This window comes from Rhyacophila brunnea, unplaced genomic scaffold, assembly GCF_057557595.1.
Source record: "Rhyacophila brunnea isolate RB1 unplaced genomic scaffold, BYU_Rbru_1.0 scaffold_17, whole genome shotgun sequence".
NCBI classification, from domain to species: Eukaryota; Metazoa; Arthropoda; class Insecta; order Trichoptera; family Rhyacophilidae; genus Rhyacophila; species Rhyacophila brunnea.
In genome coordinates this window covers 22134793-22151737 of record NW_028232827.1, presented here as the reverse complement: position 1 = coordinate 22151737, position 16945 = coordinate 22134793, and the positions used below count along the sequence as shown (strand labels likewise).

The 16945-nt window shown below is 33.4% G+C and overlaps 1 protein-coding gene across 5 annotated transcripts in view; it reads left to right on the top strand.

Moving 5' to 3' along the window:
- The window catches only part of LOC147073836 (rho guanine nucleotide exchange factor 10-like protein), a 532434-nt gene that overhangs the window by 316591 nt on the left and 198898 nt on the right, over positions 1-16945 (top strand). The window lies entirely within an intron of this gene.

Genomic DNA, 16945 nt, shown 5'->3' with positions numbered 1-16945 from the left:
TTTGTCGTGGGCAATATACTATATAATTTAATGTTGCATATACACTAAAAAAATCAATGAAAAATGACAACGATTGAGTATAGAATTTTTAGAGACATACACGAAAACTACGAGTAAGTATCTAGATCTAGAGGCATTCATTCATTCATATAATTTAAATACACGTCAATTATCCATTTTTTTTGAAAACGATTGAGTTGTATACCTACAGCAATCGATTTCTCATGTCCCCAGCTTATTATTTAGAGGAAACACTGTCTACTCGTAGAGTAATGTTTTTTTAAGGTTATTTGCACAGCTGACATATTTTGTATATGTCTTATGTACAATTTAACAGACAATCTTTTGCGATGGATTTCATCTGTAATAAGTATAATATGTTTTGAACGGTAACCCATACTTCCTTATTGCTTAATAACATATATTCTTCTCAATATTAAATATTTGTGTACATTTGTGTACCGAATATAGAATTTCTTGCTTATTGGCAATCAACGTTTCTTTAATTTTATTATCTTTATTTCTCAAAGGAGGATGTTTATAATATCTTCTTCGCATATAGATTTAATCTGTTTTTATCTACAAATAAACACCAATAAGTTCCGTTAGCTTTCTTTTTGTCAAAGATTACTTCTGGCTTGACGCTTTTGGGATGAATTTCAATGCTTACTTATGATATTATTTCTGCTTTCTTTAATTCTGCTTCTAGTATCGCATGGATATAATATATGCTACTCATACATGTAATAGTTTGTAAATATTAGTTTAATAATGTTAGAGCTTATACGCTTTAAAATGTATATGTTTTCATTCATACAATGTGTCCCGATTGTGGTCACAATGGGTAGGTACTACCTATTTTATCAGAAAGACGATGTATATTATTTTATTAATTTCTCCGATAATCTGCTTCTAAATAATTGGATGACGCATTTATTTATTTGCGTTTGTATATCAAGTGACGTACTAGGAGTAATAAAGTAGAGTATAAAGTAAAGGAAATGGATTATCAAAAGCCGATTTTTCTTTTGAAAAATATTTAAAATAAAATGATGTAGATGCTTCAAGTTATTTAAAAAATTAAACCAACAAATACTTATAGATACAAAATGAAGGTCTCAACGGGGAAAAAATCGACAAGTAATATCGCAATAATGACGATGTCTCGAAAATCAATATTGGTTTTCTTGAGAATTCTAAACGATAAAATATATGCAATTATAATATATTACAAAACGATATCTAAACAAGTACACCGAGTGAGCTAAATATACCAAATTGTAAAAATTTAGAAAACATCGTCCACCTAAAACTAAAGTCACCGTATGCGAGTGGAGTTTATCGATATTCGAACCATTCTGGTTGAACACAGTGGTTGTCCTCCAATTTGCATCCATACATACATACACACCAGTGGCATGCGGCGATTTTGGTTGTAAGGATGCAGTCGAAAAAAATTATATATGTATGTATATTTACCTGAAATTTTAAAATTAAAAAAAATATTACACTAAACCATACTTACATAATTTCGGTGTTTTATAGATAGAACAATATTTTTTATCAATTATGATTTAGAATAGACAGGGCGTAATGAATTAAAAAAACCCAACCAACACCATCATTCTGTAATAATATTATGCACCTATTCTTAATTCAACAAATACAGATAACAAGTATGACTGAAAAAGCGTGCATTATTATGGTTTGGTTAGGCAGAGTTTAATTGAATTTTAAAAACTAACTGCCACAATCTGCAAATTGTATTCTTAGTTCAATGAAAACAAATAAATATGATTGAGAAATTTTCGTGTGCACTATTTATGTCGACTCTTATCAGCCTCCACCCTTCGCCACTGGTATCTACAGCATATATGAGTCGCACGTTACTGATACATACACATTTACGTCAAATTTATATTTTTTAGTTGTTACAGTATTGAAACAATTCACAACAGCTATAATTCGAAGGCTTTATAAATATAACGTGTAAAGAAAGTGGATCCTTCTTATGTATCGATTCAGACGATCCGGTCATTTGTTTCATTTTTTAATAGCGTATTAACGTTTATTATTGTATCACTTTTCTCTGAGATGGAATAAAAAAAAGAAACTCAGCCAACAAGCCGCCATTACTTTTTATACGTATTGCCTTCCGATTAACAAGCAAGCACTCGGGGCAATTTCCCGATGAAATTTATAATAATATGATGAATCATGATAATACACTTACGTCGGATTAAATCATTCAATGTAAATAACTAAAGCTTTCCAATTTCTTCAATATGTAATACAATAATCTCATTATTATCATAGCAATAATTGAATTATTTATCATGTACATTGTTATTTCATTATACGATTGGTAAATTTGTGTGTTTTCAAGTAACATAGGTGTGGGTACCTACCAGTGGCGAAGACTCCATGCTAGGCGATTATTTAAAGCCTACCTTCTTAAGAAAAATATTTTTAAATTTAATATTGACATATTAAATAATATTTATTTATTTGAAAAAGACACGTTGAGTACATAACAAATTATTAATTCAGGACGTTCACAACATGACATTTAGAATAAAAATTACAAGTTATCAGTTAGGAAAATCAGAAAAAACAAAGTGGAGGAAAAAAAGAAAGCAAAAATAGTTGTATACAAAAGAAATAAAATTTAAGAAAACAACAATGATTCAAAAAGTACAAATTAAACAATAAAATAGAATTTAAAAAACAGAATATATAATGGATCGCCAAAAATATCTACATCTCTAGGGAGTGCATTGACCAACCGCACAGCCCTCGCTATTGGTGCCTGGTGAGCCTGACATGAGGAAACAGCTTTCACCCAAAATAGGTCATGGCTGCGATCACGCATGTAATTGACGGGTGTGTAAAAATTTTAATTTTCTAGAATATCGGGATTGAAAATGATACCACGTGAGAGCAAGGAAAAATGCTTTAAGAGCATAATAATATATTATTAAATATGCCCAACGACATCTATCGTATAATTGTCATAATAATTTTACGATCTTTTCCCCTATTTCAATAAGCACCATTTATAGCATGTCTCGAAAGTTTAAAAAATAGGCGACATCTCGTTTCGCTTCACATATTGTATGGATTATGTTCGCATGAATCGAAAGGTTTTTTTATATGAAGCTTGTTTCTCATAATTTCAAGACGTCTGCGGCGGCCCATACAAATCGGTAAGCTATTTAAGGAGCGCTTACATATTACGTAAGTGCACATTTATTCAAAATAATTAATAAGATAATTTAAAAAAATAATTTCTATGGGATTCAATCACATATAAATATTGACTGTTGTTAAAATATAAAATATATATCTCGTCAGTTATGTCAGTTGAAATCTGATATTGTACATGAGTCTGTGTTTTAAATATGGAAGTATTTTAATGTGTCTAGTTTTACGGGTTAAATTAGAAATTGGTAAATATCTTGCGTTTATAAATGTTTAGGAAAATACATAATTCAAATTAATTGCTTAATTTTATACCATCAGTGAGTTTTTGAAATTTAATCGATTTTTGTGATTGTAATGTCGGATTATCTACATCAGGGGCCATACGTTAGAACTTGCGAGTGCCAGCTGCCCGGTCGACATGACGTCATATGACATCATTATGACGTACTACCGGAGTGATAATAGCACTCGAGAATATAACGCTACTCATACAGCGGCGCTATTCATTGTCACCATACACATATAGGTGTTTCATCATAATATTTTCTGCGGTGAACACTGTGCGTGGGCGGCATGCCTCGAGCGTGACGTCACAATTACGTCATGTCGTCTGGTGCCACACGAGACGATAGTTAGGAAATCGCTGTGCAGTAGTAATGTCGGATTATCTTCTTATTTCCCGTAAATATATCTAACAAGTGTGCTTTCTCCACAGCCTACCTCTTTCCAAAAGTCACCCTTCGCCACTGGTACCTACCTGTGTTACATACTATGTATTATAATATAATAATTTATAACGTTTAATAATCAATCCAAATAATGCTGCAGGCTCACCGGGTATGTACACAATCAATAATTAATTGTTAACGTCATTTCATTCTATTAAATTTTCAAAAATCGACAACATCGCTGTAATAAAAAATCGTATATTTTGGTCATTGCAGAACGCTTATTAAGAAATGTACCTACTTATACCGATCTCTCTCCGATTTATACAATATATTGAACTCATAATAATCAATATAGGTATTTAATGAATTTAATTAAGATTCTGGAGTTGTGAGTAAAATGCTTAAATAATGATGTTGTAATTTTTAAACCTTTATAACGAACGCCCACTTTTAAGGCATACATTTCATCACCCCATAACGTTATTCTTCAAAAATAATTTTGGATAAAAAAAAAACTATTTAAAACACAGCGCTATTGAGAGGACAGGACAGTATTCCCCAACTGGTCATTCAAGGAAAGATCAATGGTAAGCGTAGCAGAGGACGGCGTGGCTTAAGAACCTACGTGATTGGTACGAGTACAGCTCCACTGAACTGTTCCGGGTAGCAGACGACAAAGCTAAGATCGCCTTGATGGTGGCCGACCTCCGCTAGAGGATGGCACAGTAAGAAGAAGATTGCTTTTTTGGTATTTTTCATGGAAAAACATCGCATAACTCCTGATGACTTCTAAGTGCAAACAATTATTTGTACAGGGGAAACCAGGGAACAGAGAATTATGTGAACTGAAATAACTAACGGGTGTGGAACAGGCAACCGATCTGGAGTGTGGGAGAATATGGGATAAACATAAACACAAGAATACGCTTGTCCTCCGTTCCGACAACTGCTCTCGGTTTATGCACTGACGCTCATTCAATATTGGTGTATTTGAAGGTCGCAACACGCACGTCTATAATGATGTGTGTTTCATTTTCGTACGACACTCACACAGTGAAACCCCTGCTTAAAAATGTAGTGTATGGGAATATAGCCATAATTATATTTATTAATCTGTCCTGTGGGGGATCCTACTAAGAGTTCCCAATTTGTATTTGTGATTTTATTTTGAGAATTCCATCGCCCAACCAGAGCTATAATTACCTTACTTTAGGATTCGCTGGTGTAGATAATTATATTTTAAGTGCATACAATATACATACTCGGTTATAATATTCTGTGGACCCTTGTCGTTGGTAATTTTATTTACCTACCGATTTGTTTCTAAAATTATTTACGTTAGGGAATCTTTCGAATATAATGAAAAATAACTAAAATGTATGCCCAATCTCTTTAGCTACACTTTCAGATTTCAATAATAAAAAAAAACACTATATTGTATACTTATCATTTTGACTTATCAAACATGCCAATATGTTTTATTCGCCCTTTCAATCGATTCTCATTCATAAACAACAATAAGCTCTGTCAATAATGTAACAAGGCTGTAAGTAACATTACATTACATTTTCTTTCAATACTTATTATCTTATCACTCGTATCAGTAATAATTATGGAATACAGAATTTTTAAACCACACGGGCGTAATAAACATTTTATCGACAATAATTTTAGTTATCTTTGAAGTTAGATCAAATGTCACCTTCAGCGGCCTGAAAGCGTATCTATCTAATATCTTTGCCTACAGCATTTTAGTATGGAGGCAGCATTTATGTAAGTGAACTTATCCAGCATTGTATATTTTCTCAAAATTGTCTTTCACTTAATGCCATTAAGTTCGCAGGAGCTAGCTTTCCTGATTTTGCTACATTTTAGAACATGCTCGTGTGACTTGAGATTAATTATATTTAACGTGCGTTTTATCAAGAGCTGTTGGAACCCCCAATGTTCGGTTCAATGTTAGGTTCTTTAAAAAAAAACATACCAGCTTGTTTTAATACTATTATTCTTTTGGTGCCGTCTCTTATCGAAGATATGCGGATGCGGTCAATGCTGTACACCTCACTATTCTGGGCCAGTAACATCAGATCCTCAATGCCTTGGAAATTGGGCGATTTACTGAGGTTCCGAAGCCAAGATAATCTTTTTCAGATTTTCTCCGCATTATTAGTTCGAGTACGCACTATATGCATCTTTTCTGCGTTATGTTATCCTGTCATAGTTTAATAAGTTTACAACTAAAAAAGTATGTGTATTTGAAGAGCAACATGCTGGCCTCTTGTAGGTCCTTATAGTATTGTACCAAAAATATTAAATGTAATACCTATTCAAATTTCGTTCCTAATTGATTTTTGATTGTATGTATTGGGTATTTATTAGTTATGAAACAATTATTTATTCTTGAATATATTTTGTTCTCTTAAACTACGTAAACAATGTTAAAAAATAAATGACTATTTTTGAATTGCTAATTTCTAGACATTATTTTAATTATAAAAAAATCTAGCCCCTTTTCCAGCCAACTACTTAACTCTTATTTTATTATCTTATTTGGCATATTTTTGTCAATGGCAGTAATTGACAACACTGTTTCATATCGGACTATATGATTATATGGACACCATTGCTGTATATGCGTGAACAGAAGTGTACAATGTACATATTTATGTTATAGGTACTTGAGTGAACGATAACCAAAAAACAATATGGCAATATTTTAAGGTGTTATGTTTGTATTTCGGGGAAGTTTCGAATTCAAAGGGTTCCGGTTTCAAAATAATTTAGGGTTTCTCAGGGATCGGTTCCAGTTCCATTTCTAGCTCTGGACTTTTACCCCAATCACATTTACTTGAAATTTAGTACCATAAAGATAAACTGAACACACTTAAGTAGTAAGTACTTACTTACATGGATGTGACACGGTTTAACGTACTACTAACATGAAATTTCAGTTTCACTATATCGTCGTCGACACTGTCAAGATATAGTGATTATCGGAACACGATCTTGGAGAAGGTGGACCGAGGGTCAGCGGTTAATAGTAGTTACTTAGCTGATGTTTATCCCGAAACATTACCCAGGAAACTGGGTAATTTTTGTCATGGGTGACCAACCGTGACAATTATGTATAAAATCAAAGATGTCTAAAAAATCTTATTTTATAAAGATATAGGTAGCCGTAAATGTATGAAATTGAAGCAAAAAAAGAGATTCATAGTCTACTGATTAAGTTAGCTACAAGCCAATCTCGCAAATTTTACAATAGGGGTGCATTCAGATAAAAAAAAACGCTCATGACTTTTGAAAGGTATCGAAAGCAGTAATAAAGCTTGAAATAACTATGTACATAAAATTATTTTTTCTCAATAAATTTGTGTGTTAAAATAAAATTATTCATCATTGGAAAATCAAGGTTTGAAATACCTAATAGTATGAACACTTTATTTATATAGTAAACATGCCGTTCACAGGAAATTGGTGTATTTTAAATAAAAAAGATACTAATTATATATTTTTTAAATGTAATACTTAAATAGTATTTCAGCCGCTGACTCCAGCTGATGGTTAAGATGATGATTATAAAATAGTATATGTCAGAAATAACACTCATAACAATAACGTTAGAATCTAAATTGTAAAGTTTTGATCAAGATGTATTTGATGGAAATTGTTTTGGTTTCATTGAACCAGATTTCGTATTACTGTATTCTTTATAGGTACATAGGAAATACAATAATAATAATAATGTAATATGTATTTTAAAAAGTGCCGATAGTTTTGTCTATCAAAATATCATGAGTTCGCCCCCGCCACTAACATTATTGAATATTTCAAATGTCAAAATAACATTGTTTATTTGTTGCATAGCAACTGGGAAATATAACAAACTAGAACCGGTACTATCTTATTTAGCATCACCTGTCTGTGTGACTTTTTACACTGCCATATCTACGGGGATGCTGTGTCTCTTCCTACACAGCCCAACCACCTCACTCTTAATATTTATTCACGATCCTCATTTTCTCTATCTGACTATTGAAGACCGTCTTGGGCCATGTCCCGCCCGACGGATTCGCCCTTCTTTCCCATGCTCGTGGATTGTACCACCCCCGTCATGTGCCATCTTCACTGCCTTTCAAAGATACCTAGCTTTCTCATACCGGTTTTTGATAATGCACAACACTCTCAATCCACACAGCTTAGGTGCGAGTTTTTTAATTCTTTTTATTAGTTTTCTTTCAGAACGTCATGATCTGAACAGTATACTTAAACATAAACCATTGGATGAATTATTTGTCAGACCAGTGACGTCCCGTGGGGGTAGGCAGATTGAGCGTCGTTTGGGGCCGGCAAATCGAGGAGAATCGTTTGGAATACCTATATAAAAATATGATAAATATAAAAACAGCTAAAATTATTTTGTTTACATGTCGTAAGTATAGTACAAATTATATGAAAATAATAACTCTGTGTACCTATCTATTGCTAACTGGTACGAACCAAATGTGTCAGAAATATCAACCAAATAGAACGTCACTCTGGTGATTTGGTTAACCTATATTATTTATTCGCCTTTTATATCTAAATTTAATTTTATATGTTTTAGTGGTACCTATATATTTTGTTATTAATGTATACATACAACACATTTCTTAGATATTGGAGTCACGAAAGGATGATAAAAAACACTATGTATAAGTACTTATAAAAAATGGGGCGGCATTTTGTCTAGGGATGTCACTGTCAGACTTATTCATCTACTACCGTAATGACTGAAAATGGTTTATAAAATGATTAGTTATAATATTATGTGCATATAAAAAGTGGTGATCTTGAAAGAGACTCACTTTCAGGCATGTATTTTGTTTTGATTGAATGTTGTATTATAAATTATAATAATAGGCTTTTTTTGTAACATTTGTGGTCCCCTGTCCTGTATCGGATCAAATCGCATAAAGACGTGTATGCATGTGATTGAAAATAGTACCGCGACGCATTAACCTTTCGCGATAATCGCTTCGTGTAATGTCGCGCCGAGTCTGCGGACCACCTCGTTAGTTCCACTTTCTTCCACGTGGTTTAAAAAAAACTATTTCCTAGATGTGCAAGTGCAAATGCACGCCTACCTTTATCTGCGGAAGAATTAGCAAACAGTTTTGTTATTATCAGTTCGAACATTTAAATCTCTTTAATAGAAAAATTAATTAATTCATATAGTAACACGGTTGCGAAGCTTCTTAAGCTTATCTTTTGTTTTAATACAAGTCACATTTACGAGTAGCCAACAGAAAAATCATCACACTGCTATAATATCAAACACTGACGATTCGCCTACCTTTATCTGCGGAAGAATTAGCAAACAGTTTTGTTATTATCAGTTCGAACATTTAAATCTCTTTAATAGAAAAATTAATTAATTCATATAGTAACACGGTTGCGAAGCTTCTTAAGCTTATCTTTTGTTTTAATACAAGTCACATTTACGAGTAGCCAACAGAAAAATCATCACACTGCTATAATATCAAACACTGACGATTCCTCGTCTTAATAGTAATATGTATAATTGCCAATGACATTAATATGGACGAAGCATCTATAAAATAAAATGACACTCACTTTGTGTCGGGTCTGCCGGATGGCGAAATTCATATTTTAATATCGGTATCCTACGCTCAAATGAACATTCTGCTTGCAAGCGGTCTGGCGACACCGCTGGGTCTGCCCATACAAAATTTCTGACTCAGGTTTCGACTCCACCGTTATTATTGTGTTACAAAATGCCAATGTGCCTAGTAAAAAAATGTAAAAAAATCTACTAAACACTCCAAGAAAGATGGGATATCACTTTTCATGTGTTAGTATTATTTATAAAATTCCATTTTAAGATATTGATGAATTTTTATTCAATGCAATAGAATGACAGAAACCATTGGACAGTCGCCTGTGATGCGCTCACTTGCGTCTAATCTCCGAGAAGTCGTAAGTAACCGAGAATCTGTTTCTAACGCAATGAGTCATGACACTAATACGCCATTACAATAAAGGTTATATTACTATAAATTCTCAAAGCTTGTATCGCTTAATGGAAATGGATACGTCATATGGTCACGTGACATCTACCTATACATCTGTGAATGACTTTCATGCACAATTTCTCGTGCGCGCCGGGTATGAAGTGAGTTGTCCATTTAATATGTCATTGATAATTGCCTAACTTATAATAATGTATCCATTTTATCAAGCGCTACTAAAATAACTTAATAATAATGTCTTTTTATAACTTCTATTAGAATTTCATTATTTTACGTATACTCTACTAATTAGATTTGTTTGGAAAACTTTTTACTTGCCGTTTTGCTAGCTTTTTTACTCTAATTGTAAAAAAATGACGCTTCGGCGCTGTTTCACTTCAAACATAAACATTTAATAATATGTGGTTGTGCAATGCAATTTTTGATTATTATCAATATTCGACAAGTCCATAATTATTGTGCATAACAACATAAAAGTGGGTGTATAAAAAATACAAAAAATCGCTAAAAAATACCCTTCATTTTACCTCGAACACCATTTGGAATATGCAACTGTAGATCGTCACACTACCTTCATCACCTTAGCGATAGGTAGGGGGCCGCTTCAGGATTTGGGGACCATGCTAATAAGTGTATTTAAGTCCCGTCGCCGAGATCGATGCAAAGTTGACAGCCACAAAATGTCCCATAGCATACGTCGAAATCATATCTATCTAACTGCCTAACGAGATCGAGATACATCTTATTCTATCCTATCACAAATGTCCTAGCATAATAATTTGTTTTGAAACTAACGCACGTCGAAACCCCTAAAAATATTGATATTAAATTAAATGTAGTTTGGACAGTACACAGCGTTGAAATTGTTGCGCTTTAATCAAAACAACATTCCGCTAAGTATACCACGCGTCGTTACTGAAACAGTAGTGAAAATCCCTTAAACTTTTCTACACTCGCTTCTTTATCTTCACACATGTTTTCCATGCGTGACCAAAAACGGAAACAACGATAATTTGTATTATTTAAAAAATGTTTTTTCAGGGGCGTATGTATCTTATTCTGGACTGTCATTTAAGACCCTGCATCGAGACTCCTCTTTGCTTCGTACTGAAAAAAAAGTTTAATTAGTTTTCTTGAAGATTCTTGGTTATTTTGCATTATATAACGACTAAATATCGCAAAAAAATCAAAAGCACTGACCCACCGAGTCACTTTTTCTATATAAAAATTGTAAACAATATTTATTTTGTCATGTGAACATATTATACCGTTTGTTTTTCCTATCCCTTCGCGACATGGAACATTGTTTATATTTACTTCACGCCTGATGTGATTTCACATGGCAACTATCAACTCCCCTTATCGCTTTTACATCGGGTCACACAAATTGTATTTGTTACCCTAACACACTGTAAAGAAGTGTTTTATATACAAATATGACAAACTTATTAAATTTCGTAACGAAATTCAATCAATATCCATAAGCATTATGTCATTATCAGCCAACCAACTTTCAGGCGCTCCCTCTAAATTGTTTTGTTGTATTTAGGTTCATTAACATATCTGAGCAATGATTTGTATACAAAAAAGTATGTGAGAAAATATTCAACGTTTTTTTTTTATAGATAAATGAACTCGTCAAATTAGTTACGGCGAAAACGGAAAATATATTTTTAGACATTTTCAAACCAAAAAATAACATGACGTTGCACCTGTGAGAAATGAATCTGCGAATGATGTGAAAAATTTATATCGCTTAAACTAATGCCATAAACTTAAACTAATGCATAATACCAAACCAAATGCCGCCTATTCCACGCTTGCATTCTGACGGTGCTGCTTTACGGTAGCGAATCATGGCACCTTACGAAGGCTCAGAGCAACCGTATATTGAGCTTCGAAAACAGTTGCGACGAATACTGGGTGTGCGGTGGGGTGGTATGACTTTAGGAGCAACGAGGAAATAAGAGAACGCACCAAGCAGCCTCTCATCACGCTGAAAGTGAAGAGGCTACGTTGGACCTGGCTCGGCCACGTGCTGCGGATGCCAGAAGAGAACTTCAACCTGGCTTGCCTGTTCTTCAAGCCGACCGGATTCCGGCCTCCTGGAAGGCCGCTAAATACAATCTACAGAGTGTATACGGTGGAGCTGCGGGATGCTGGTTTGACCTGGAACGAAGCAAGAAGACTGGCGAGCGACAGGGATTCTTGGAGGCGCCGCATGGTGTCCATATATGCTCCAGTTAAGGGGCGAATATGGCCAAAGAAGAAAGAAACTAATATTTTTTACAAAATGTGCGGAAATTTGAAACATTTGTGTGGATTGGTGCGCCAACCTTCAATAGAAGACGACACCAAAAGAAGCAGACTTCATCGTCCTTTGAATTACAGTGTGATTTGCTTACATTCTCTATTCCAAAGAGATGTTAATTTTTACATTAATACTGCTTAGCGTGTTTATATTCGTTAAATGGCTTAAATCGTATCCATTAGGCATATTATCACGCCTGGCAACACTCAGCTAAGCTAAGAAACTCAAATATTGTACAACACATAAAGCTGGATTACACGCCATTCTCTCAAAACATCGCAACCTGAAATTTATTTTTAACTCTCACGGAATTCGATAAAATAAAGTTTTACGTTATTTAGAGTTTAGACCTTTGATAAATGAGATAAAATATTTATCCTGATATCCGAATCAGAGAGTAAATCCCTCCAACTCGACAGCAATCCTTTTTCATATAACACTATAGATACCTACCGAACTGTAAAACAAATAAATGGAAAAAAAAACAAATTAAAGCACGTAAGCAGCGGCAAAAATGGATGATAATAAAAAAGCTAGTATTGCTACCGCAGGCGACTATTTTTAAAACCATCACAATTTATATTTATGATAAGTATAGGTAAATACCTATTATACTCGTAGTCAGGGAAAAATAACCACCAATAATTCTTCTCTTCAATTGTATCATAGTTTATCATTCGATTCAAATCTTTGCTACCCGAAATTCTCTTTGCCTCATAATTATACCAACACCATGGCCCCCACAACTTGAAGCGGGCCCCAAGACCAGGATCTTTGGCTGGCCCCCTTACCCATCGCTAGGGTTAAAGACAGTGGGACTTTTTACAAAATCGTTTTCTAAATGTTGTTCAGGTAAAATTAAGGATATTCAGTGTATTTTTAGCGATTTTTTGTAATAAATTATGGTGTTCTCGAATAACGACACACAGTAATCAAAAATTGCATCACGCAAATAGACATTTCAAAATTCTACAAATAAAATAGCACCGCAACCGCCTTTTATCACCATTAGGGCAAATTTGTGTTGTGTGTTTATCTCACTTATCAGGTCGACCCGCCACGCCGCCACCCACCCAGAGTCCTGTCAGCCCCCTACCCCTTGTGGGGGTCATGACCAACACCCTATGTCCAAATTGCACTAAACAACAAAGTACTTCTTCTTTCAATCAATGGTGAAAGTAGCTCATTAGGTATATACAGGGAACTCAGAAATAATGGGAACTGAAATACACAACGGGTAAGGCGATACCAGGTAACCGACTCGAGTAAGGAAGAAAGCGGATGAAAACTGCTCTCGGTTTATGCATTTACGCTCATTTAATGTTGGTGTATTACACACACTATTGCACATGCATAATGCGTGCTTCATTTTCGTAGGACACTCACACATTCAAAAGCCTGCTTCACCATGCGGCGTATTGAATATAGCCTATCGGTATTATATTTATTATCTGTTACTTATAAATACTATATAACTATATAAAACTTCTCAGAACTATATCATTATCGTTATGTGCGTATATATGATATGTGTAAGTGACGGAGGAAGCCCTTTACTTATCATAACCTACTCATATATTATTATTGTCATATTAACATTTTTTTTTTTTTTTATATTTGGCTTACGATGTTTTGACAGAATTTACGTGGCGTTTATTGATCAATATCCGATACGTTTTTTCGTTTGTTTAGTGTAATATGACGCGATATCACCTGTTGTAACCAGGTGTGGAGAAGACCTTCAAATCAATTGAAAAACATATTTCCATATACGTACCAAATTCTAATATAACTACTGAAAACTGTGTAACGATTTGGTAGGTCGATTAAATTTTGTGAGTATGAAAAGTAGCAATGTGTAGTAAAGTACCTACCGCTTGGAATGTCGAAACAAAAAAAAAACAAAATATTTCCTGCTAAGCTTTATATTTTATAATATTATACCAACAAAATTAAACGACAATTACTTTGTTCTAATGTGTCTAAAATTTCGATATAAGTACCTAATATAATTGTTATGTAAAATAATCAATCGAATCAGAAAATAACAAACAACGTATTTTTTTGTTCGCCATCTTGGTATTTTATTAGCTTCCAATTACAAAATGTTTAGTTTAACTTCGAATTTGTTTACACTTTGTTCAATATTTTGGTAGTTTATGGGTTTCCATGTGTGAAGTGTCTAGTTTAACTTCAATTTAAAATTTAGCATCATAAAACACTGTTCCGGACGTAAAATCAATCAAATCACACGGTTATAGAAAATATTTTTTTTCCTGCCATCATGGAATTTAGGGTCTCCTTTTTAGGAGCGAATTTTGAATCATTTAAATATCTTAAAAATTACCCTTAGGATATGTTTATTCATCATATAAAACTTCATGCGTTTATATACAAAAGCACACAGTTATATTATTTAGGTTCCGTTGGCCTATTATGGACTTCTTAATTCAATGGTATATGTTAGCTTGCGTCTATTAGGTATAGTATTTTGCTCTGTAAGCAAAAACACCCGAGGTGTCTAAAATCCTTCCAACGATAATTTTATTGTCATCAACACTAAACTTAAGCTTCAAGATAGGCAAAAGACTAATCGTTGCTCACTGTTTATTTTGTTACAATAGTCAGTGGCGTGTTCAATCGAGGGTTCAAAAATAATTACTTATCACTCAATGCTCACTTGGGTTTGGGGCTACGAAAAATATTATTTTTTACACTAAATCGTAGGCATAAATTATCAGCATTATTGTATGACTTCCCACGATATGATATATACAGAATTAGGCTAATTTTACTTTAACTATCAAAGGTTTTTTTGAATCATGTCCAATCCTAAGAAGATTATAATATGGTTCTCTACACTCTACAGAGTTAGGTTGTATTAACAATTTTTTCTTTTTCGAGAAATGGATGTTAGCCACTGATCAACCTAATAGGTCCTTAATCTGGGTCCAAATAAACATTAAAAAATAACATGGGATTTTTTTGTTGCCAGCCATGGCATTCGGGACCCACGATAGTATAGGCCTACAACCACTAAACAGATAATAAATAGAATTCCGATAGGCTATATTCAATACACTACATTTTGATGCAGGGTTTTGAATGTGTGAGTGTCCTACGAAAATGAAACACGCATTATGCACGTGCAATAGTAATACACCAATATTAAATGAGCGTCAATGCATAAACCGAGAGAAGTTGTCAGTATTCGACGTATGACGTATTCTTGACACGTGTTTAAATTTATCCCGTTCTTACTCGAGATCGGTTGCCTGCTTCTCCTTACCCGTTAGATATTTCAGTTCCCATTATTTCTGAGTTTCCTGGCCTACACCTACACGATATCCGCTCGAATATCGTGGGCGTAAATGAGGTTACAATAATAGTATATGAGGTCGTCTTTATATAACGTCACTTCCTTACGAGGGCGTGATTTGTGGCGAAGTAGTCGGTGGGGGGGAGTTTCTAGACAATGTAACGTCACAAAACCAACAAAACACAAACCCTTTTTTTCTGAATAAATGTACATAAGTATTAAATAATGGTCTGATATTATGATCACTTTAAAAAAAAAATAGGTAACTACAATTACATAATTTTAACATGGTATTTTGTGTAACACTCTGGTTATTAAAAATAGTCGAAAAATAGTAGTAAATGTAAAACGTCGTAATATGGTCTTCTCTAAAAGTAAGTATGAAAAAGTGTTAGATAGTATTTAGTTATTTAGTTGATAGAATATTAATTGTTCTGCACGCCACTGCTTACTAGTTCATAATGGTAGGTAAATTATAGGGTTTCCAGGGTGGGCAAAGGTTAGTGAACCACGCCGACGATAACCCACATTTTCTTCGTGGTGAATAATTGCGTAGCGTTTGCATTATCGATATCATGGTTCACGGTGAATGATGGTTAATACCATTTCCTTCAAAGGCTTACGTACTAATATGTGAGTCAGGCTTCACATGGATTGCCTGCAATCGGGTGTGCAATCTTGAACTTGATTATCGTGTTTTATTTCTTTGGTCACGTACGGCTTGTTATTAATGTTATGTTATGGTTGTTGATTCTCAGGTAATGTGTTTACTAAATATCATTCATGGCTAATAATAAACAATTCTAATCGACACGTCTTATTTCGCATTCGTAAGTTTAACGTAGTTGGTTATTAATACTATCGTAATATATAGACGTAATTAACTGTAGGTAAATGTAGGTAGGTACATGGCAGTGACGAAGATTCCATACCAGGCGATTATGGGGGATACTATATGTATATGCCAACAGAGAAGCTAGCGGAAAAATACGAAGCTTGCAATCTGAGAATTCTTTTTGATACGAGTAATTTACAATTTCAACTGTATTAATTAATAAATATGTACATATCTGAAAACATTAAAAAGATTTTTTTTAAGTCAAAGGTAAACTTACAATTGTAAAAATAATTTGAATTTGTCACATATTTGGTAAGTACATATGTTTCGTTATTATTACATTATTTTTATGGTTATATTTATTATTAAAATTTAGTTTATTAAATTTTCAATTTTTTACCGTTTAGATTTTTGACTAATTCATAGTTTTAATATTTTTTATATATATTTTAAAAAACATAAATTTTTATAAAAAATATAAATGTGTATAACTTGAAATCCTTTTTATTTATATCAAATCGAGCTTTTAAATATTGGGACCATACCTAAATAAGATTTCATATAATATAT